Source organism: Manis pentadactyla, chromosome 4 (assembly GCF_030020395.1).
Source record: "Manis pentadactyla isolate mManPen7 chromosome 4, mManPen7.hap1, whole genome shotgun sequence".
Classification (NCBI taxonomy): domain Eukaryota; kingdom Metazoa; phylum Chordata; class Mammalia; order Pholidota; family Manidae; genus Manis; species Manis pentadactyla.
In genome coordinates, this window is record NC_080022.1 from 85,766,456 (window position 1) to 85,773,856 (window position 7,401).

Genomic DNA, 7,401 nt, shown 5'->3' on the forward strand with positions numbered 1-7,401 from the left:
ATTTTAGGAGACTTCAACACACCTCTCACTCCAAAGGACAGATCAACCAGACAGAAAATAAGTAAGGACACAGGGGTATTTAACAACACATTAAAACAGATGACCTAAAAGACATCTACAGAACACTACACCCAAAAGCAGCAGGATACAGATTCTTCTCAAGTGCACAGGAACATTTTCAAGAATAGATAATATACTGGCAACAAAAAGAGCCTCAGTAAATTCAAAAACATTGAAATTGTACCAACCAATTTCTCAGAACACAAAGGTATGAAACTAGAAATAAATTATGTAAAGAAAACAAAAAGCCCACAAACACATGGAGGCTTAGCAACATACTCCTAAATAACCAATGGATCAATAACCAAATAAAAAAACAGAGATCAAGCAATTTATGGAGACAAATGACAACAATAATTCAACACCACAAAATCTGTGGATGCAGCAAAGGCCGTGCTAAGAGGGAAGTATATTGGAATACAGACCTACTTCAGGAAAGAAGAACAATCCCATATAAACAGTCTAAACTCACAATTAACAAAACTAGAAAAAGAAGAACAAATGAGGCCCAAAGTCAGTAGAAGGAGGGACATAATAAAGATTAGAGCAGAAATAAATAAAATCAAGAAGAATAAAACAATAGGAAGAATCAATGAAAGCAAAAGCTGGTTCTTCAATAAAATAAGCAAAATAGATAAATCCCTAGCCAGGCTTGTCAAGAAAGAGAGTCTACACACATAAACACAATCAGAAATGAGAAATGAAAAATCATTACGGACACCACAGAAATACAAAGAATTATGAGAGAATACTATGAAAAACTATATGCTAACAAACTGGATAACCTAGAAGAAATGGACAACTTTCTAGAAAAATACAACCTTCCAAGGTGGACCCAGAAAGAAACAGAAAATCAGAACAGACCGATCACTAGCAACAAAATTGAACTGAGAATCAAAAAACTACCTAAGAACAAAACACCTGGACCAGATGGCTTCACCACTGAATTTTATCAAACATTTAGTAACGACCTAATACCCATTCTCCTTAAAGTTTTCCAAAAAGTAGAAGAGGAGTGAATACTTCCAAACTCATTCTATGAGACCAGCATCACCCTAATATGGAAAACAGGCAAAGACACCACAAAAAAAGACAATTACAGACCAATATCCCTTGTGAACATAGATGTAAAAATACTCAACAAAATATTAGCAAACCAAATTCAAAAATACATCAAAAAGAGCACCTATCATGATCAAGTAGAATTTATTCCAGGGATGCAAGGATGATGCAATATAAGAAAACCTATCAAGATCATCCACTACATCAACAAAAAGAAGGAAAAAAACACATAATCATCTGCATAGAAACCAAAAAATCATTCAACAAAATTTGACATCCATTCATGATAACTCTCAACAAAATGGGTATAGAAGGCAAATGTGTCAACATAATAAAGGCCATATGTGACAAACCCACAGCCAAAACATACTTAACAGCAAGAAGCTGAAAGCTTTTCCTTTAAGATTAGGAACAAGGCAAGGATGCCTACTCTCCCCACTGTCATTCAACATAGTTCTGGAGGTACTAGCCATGGCAATCAGACAACACAAAGAAATAAAAGGCATTCAAATTGGTAAAGAAGAAGTGAAACTGTCACTGTTTGCAGATGACATGATATTGTACATAAAAAACCCTAAAGAATCCACTCTAAAACTACTAGATCTAATATCTGAATTCAGCAAAGTTGTAGGGTACAAAATTAACACACAGAAATCTGTTGCATTCCTATACACTAATGATGAGCTAGCAGAAAGAGAAATCAGGAAAACAACTCCATTCACAATTGTATCAAAAAGAATAAAATACCTAGGAATAAACCTAACCAAGGAAGTGAAAGACCTATACCCTGAAAACTACAAGACACTCATGAGAGAAATTAAAGAAGATACCAATAAATGGAAACACATCCCATGCTCATGAATAGGAAGAATTACTATTGTCAAAATGGCCATCCTGCCTAAAACAATCTACAGATTCAATGCAATGCCTATCAAAATACCAACAGCATTCTCCTATGAACTAGAGCAAATAGTTCTAAAATTCATGTGGAACCACAAAAGACCCCAAATAGCCAAAGCAATCCTGAGAAGGAAGAATAAAGCTGGGGAGATTATGCTCCCCAAATTCAAGCTCTACTACAAAGCCACAGTAATAAAGATAATTTGGTACTGGCACAAGAACAGTCCTATAAACCAATGGAACATAATAGAGAACCCAAGCATATATGGTCAATTAATATATGATAAAGGAGCCATGGACATACAATGGGGAAATGACATCCTCTTCAACAGCTGGTGTTGGCAAAACTGGACAGCTACATGCAAGAGAATGAAACTGGATTATTGTTCAACCCCATACACAAAAGTAAACTCAAAATGGATCAAAGACCTGAATGTAAGTCAAGAAACCATAAAACTCATACAAGACAACATATGCAAAAATATCCTGAATAAAAACATGAGCAACTTCTTCCTGAACGCATGTCCTCAAGCAAGAGAGACAAAAGCAAAAATGAACACATGGGACTACATCAAACTAAAAAGTTTCTGTACAGCAAAGGACACCATCAACAGAACAAAAAGGCATCCTACAGTATGGGAGAATATATTCATAAATGACATATCCAACAAGGGGTTAACATCCAAAATATGTAAAGAATGCACACACCTCAACAACCAAAAAGCAAATAACCTGATTAAAAAATGGGTGGAGGATATGAACAGAACAGACAATTCTCTAAAGAAGAAATTCAGATGGCCAACAGACACAAGAAAAGATGCTCCACATCACTAATCATCAGGAAAATGCAAATAAAAACCACAATGAGATATCACCTCACACCAGTTTGGATGGCCAGTATCGAAAAGACTAAGAACAACAAATGTTGGCAAGGATGTGGAGAAAGGGGAACCCTCCTACACTGTTGGTGGGAATATAAGCTAGTTCAACCATTGTGGAAAGTAGTATGGAGGTTCCTCAAAAAACTAAAAATAGAGACACCATTTGACCCAGGAATACCACTCCTAAGAATTTACCCAAAGAACTTATTTTCTCAGATTCAAAAAGACATATGCACCCTATGTTTACTGCAGCACTATTTACAATAACGAAGATATGGAAGCAACCTAAGTGTCCATCAGTAGTTGAATGGATAAAGAAGAGGTGGTACATATACACAATGGAATACTATTCAGTCATAAGAAGAAAACAAATCCTACCATTTGCAACAACATGGATGGAGCTGGAGGATATTATGCTCTGTGAAATAAGCCAGGCAGAGAAAGACAAGTACCAAATGATTTCTCTCATTTGTGGAGTTTAACAATGAAGCAAAAATGAAGGAACAAAACAGCAAAAGACTCACAGACTCCAAGTAGGGACAAGCGGTCACCTAAGAGGAGTGGCAGGACAGGTGGGGAGGTAGGTAGAAGGGAATTGAGAAGTATTATAATTAGTACACATGGTGTTGGGGGGATCATGGGGAAGACAGTGTAATACAGAGAAGGCAAATATTGACTCTGGCATCTTACTACACTGATGCGCAGTTACTGCAATGGGATATGTGGGGGACACGATAATATGGGTGAATGTAGTAACCACATTTTTTGGTGTGAAACCTTCATAAGAGTATATATCAATAATACCTTTATAAAAAATAGTAAGTAAATAAATTAAAAGTAAGCAAAAATCAATTCATGCAGAAAGATCAAATGTGAAGATATGAAAAACCACTGTTTCCTGGCTAGTAATTGACAAAGCACTTCCAGTAGAACAGAAGCAGATGTAGGAAACTCTCCTCAAGCAAACTGCAGTCAAGTGCCTCTAAGCCATCTTCTTTTCTAGGCCTCAACCTCGGCCCCCACCTTGCCAGGCCTGTGAAGCCCACATTTAGCAGATGGGAAGAAATGGTGCAGACAAGGGTTCAAGAGGAAGCAGGCATGCAGGAAGAGGAGGTAGAGCAGAGGGAACGCTCCTTCAATAAACCTCTGCTAAGAGGTGGGCCACTAATAAAACTTGTGATGGTGCTTGAGAGGGTTTCAAAGTTGAGGGAAGGTTTTCTCAAATGGAATAGAAAAGCACAGCTATAATCGAAGGGAAACATTCACAGGAGAGGAAGAAACTAAAGATATAAGACAGAAAAATAAATACCCATCCTTATTTAAAAAAAAAACAGAATATGACAAGTGACTAGATTAGAATTTTGATTAATAGAGTCAAGGAAATTTCTCAGAATATTAAGCAAGCACTAAAATGGAAAACAAGTGTGTGTGTCGGGGGAAGATACAGATTACGTTCTGTTTAATAGAAATTTCATAAAAAGAACAGAAATAAGAAAAAGGACATAATCAGATTGTAGACAAAAAAAAAAATTGTCCAGATTCGAAAAGCTGCCTTTATAGATAAAAAAAGTTAGGTAAAATGAAAAAGACTCACACCTAAATATATGGTTGTAAAAAACAGAAAATGTATTTCTTTTCCCCCAAAAACAATCAAATTTCCCCTGGAAAATCTAAGCAAAGTTCATTCCTAGAGACATGGTCCAAACTACAGCCTGCTTATATTCTTTCTCAGACTAACAGTGATTATAATACTTGACTGAATTAATTCTGCCTTTGAGTCCTGAAGATGATAACACTTCAGCTCCCTTTTCCTAATGTTGGTTAAATCCCTTTATGGTGGAACCCAAATGCTCCAGAATGAATTGCGTCTCCTCAAAGTTTATACACTGAAAGTTCTAATCCCCCATGTGACTGTCTTGGAACAAGGAAGTAAGAAGAGAGTTATCAGGATTGAACTTGTTAGACCCTGACCTTGAACTTCTATTCTCCAAAACTGTGAGAAAACACAATTCTATTGTTTCAGCCAGCCAGTCTGTACTATTTTTCTGTGGCAGCCCAAGCTGACAAATACACTAAACTTGGAGATATAAAACATACAGTGTATAATATAAAAACTCAGAGTCAATGCAAGCCCACTAGTGATGAATTTAAGTTTCAGAACAAGACGTTGAGAGGTTAGCCCTTTCACTTTCCTTCTTGACCATGGATAATGATCAAAATAGGATTAAGAACAGAATTCGGATTCACAGCCTAAGCATAAAACTCTGGGGCTTAACTACTTATGTCTGGCCCTCCACATTTACGCTAGAATCTTATGCACTAGAGTTCTGAGGATCATGTCAATTATATCTGCTGTTATAGCATAAAGTTTTGGTTTGAAGTTCTAGGTAAAAATCTCAGTAAGAATCAAAATAGAGCAAAACTGATTCCATCCACATAAAAACTTGAATAATTATACTATTTGTTTCCTGAATGTCTAACCCTCTCACCTGGACTTACCATAGGATATGTAGCCTGCTGTGCCCACTGAGTCATTTTTGCGACAGCAGCTCGAACAGACTGTGTTTACTAAGATCCACAGGGCCTTGGCTTGTTAAAAACAGCCATTGGCTTTCAGACTCCACTCACTATACAGGCTTCAGGAGGCTGGATATCTTTATGTGGTATTTGTTCACCAAATCTTATAGCCACTTTAAACTTTCCAAGGACCAACACTGGGTTCGCAATGTACTAAATGATCAAACTCTTCTCCATTCCTAGGAATTAATTCTAAAGAAATAATCAGAGTTGGTTTTTTTAATGAGGAAGAAAATTTGAAAACTTAAGTGTCCAACAAAATATACACTAAAATAATAACAATCATAGCATAGGGTATCTTTTTGTGTGTTTTCCTGAATTTTCCTTGTTTTATATATTGAATATTTATTAATTTAACATGTGTTTTCTGAATAAAGAACATATGACGCCTAGAAAAGGAATCATTAAACTTTTGGGTTCATTTTCTTCATCACATATCTCCTGTTGCTGAAACTGAGTTGCTAAAACACTCTGCCTCCAGTGGTTCTGACAAACAGCTTGAAAAGCTCTTTACTTAGCCTTAGGAAAACAATGGACTGTCTGTGTCTGGCCAGATGTATGGTTACAATTACAATGTCATCTTCTTTTAAAAGAATGGCTATTCAACCCAGATGAAAGGCCATTCACAAGCATGGCCTAAATAAGTGGATACAACTGTTTTGAAGCTGTTTTGGCAATTGATGCTAAATTATATTCTGTCACACGTTTTAGACTCAAAAGATGTGAGAAAAAGAATACACAGATGAAAAAACGAAACTGAAGCTTAACAAATTTTCTAATATTTCATATTTAGGGGATTGCCTAACAATCATTTATTAGCAAAGATGACTAATATTCCATACGCATTCTTAGGTAACCTACAATCTAAGGAAAAGTATCAATATGCATTAAACAATTGTAGTACAATGAAATAGGTATTTGAATAGATTATGAAATAGACTCCAAGTGCTATGGGAAGAGAAGTTGAGAGAGTGAGAAATTATAAATGTGGGACAAATTGTGTATGGCCTTTTCTTACTTGATTTGTGTCCTTGGATAACAATGCAGTGGGTAAAGAGTAGTCTTACTGCACAAGTCTGGTCAGGATATAGAATACACGGTGACTAGTGTTTTCTGCAGTTATGTAGCATGGCAGCCCTAGAAAAGGAAACATCATGGCCTTTTGGGGGTTTACAAACACCTCCAAGTGGTGGCTTTGAATCCACCACTTTCTACTAATATCAGTAGTGCTCTGGGTTGCAAAAGCCTACGTTTATGATTTATGAAATAAAGACATTCTTGTCTCAAATCACAAAAACTGAAGGTAGATATTTCTATTTCTTCCTGAAAAGTCCATTATCAGGGCTCTGATTCTTTTTGTGTATGGATGATTTGCTTTTTTTCTTCATCAGAGCTGAAGAAGTTGAGAGGGACACCATGAAGCTACCTCAGGTGAAAGCAAGCCAGGTAGGAAGGACGGGCTAGTGCACAGCGCTCCGCGTTCCTCTCAGCGTGCAAACTGACATAGGATGCCGGGTCGTTCCTGTAAACCGCTTGCTCGAATGCACTTTCTCAACAATCTTCCTTGGCCTCCAAGTATGAAACAGTGACCACTCCTATAGGCCCACCTATCTACCTTGCCCTTCTTTATTTTTCATTCCATCAGCATCACTATGTGTCATATATCTATCATTGCATTTGTCTTTTTCCCTGCATTACAGTGTAGTTCCTTGAACTGCAGGAACTTAGTCTTTTCCATTTACTGCTGTATTCCTTATACCAGACAGTTCTGGCATGTAGTAGATGTTCCGTAAATATTTGCTAAATGAATGAAACAGAGGAGGTCGAGTGTAAGTGCATGCCTACCAAACCATTTTCACTGTGTTCAAGGCATGCGTTTTGTGCAATTCTGCTGTAGTGAAGTGGACTTTTTCAGAATCCT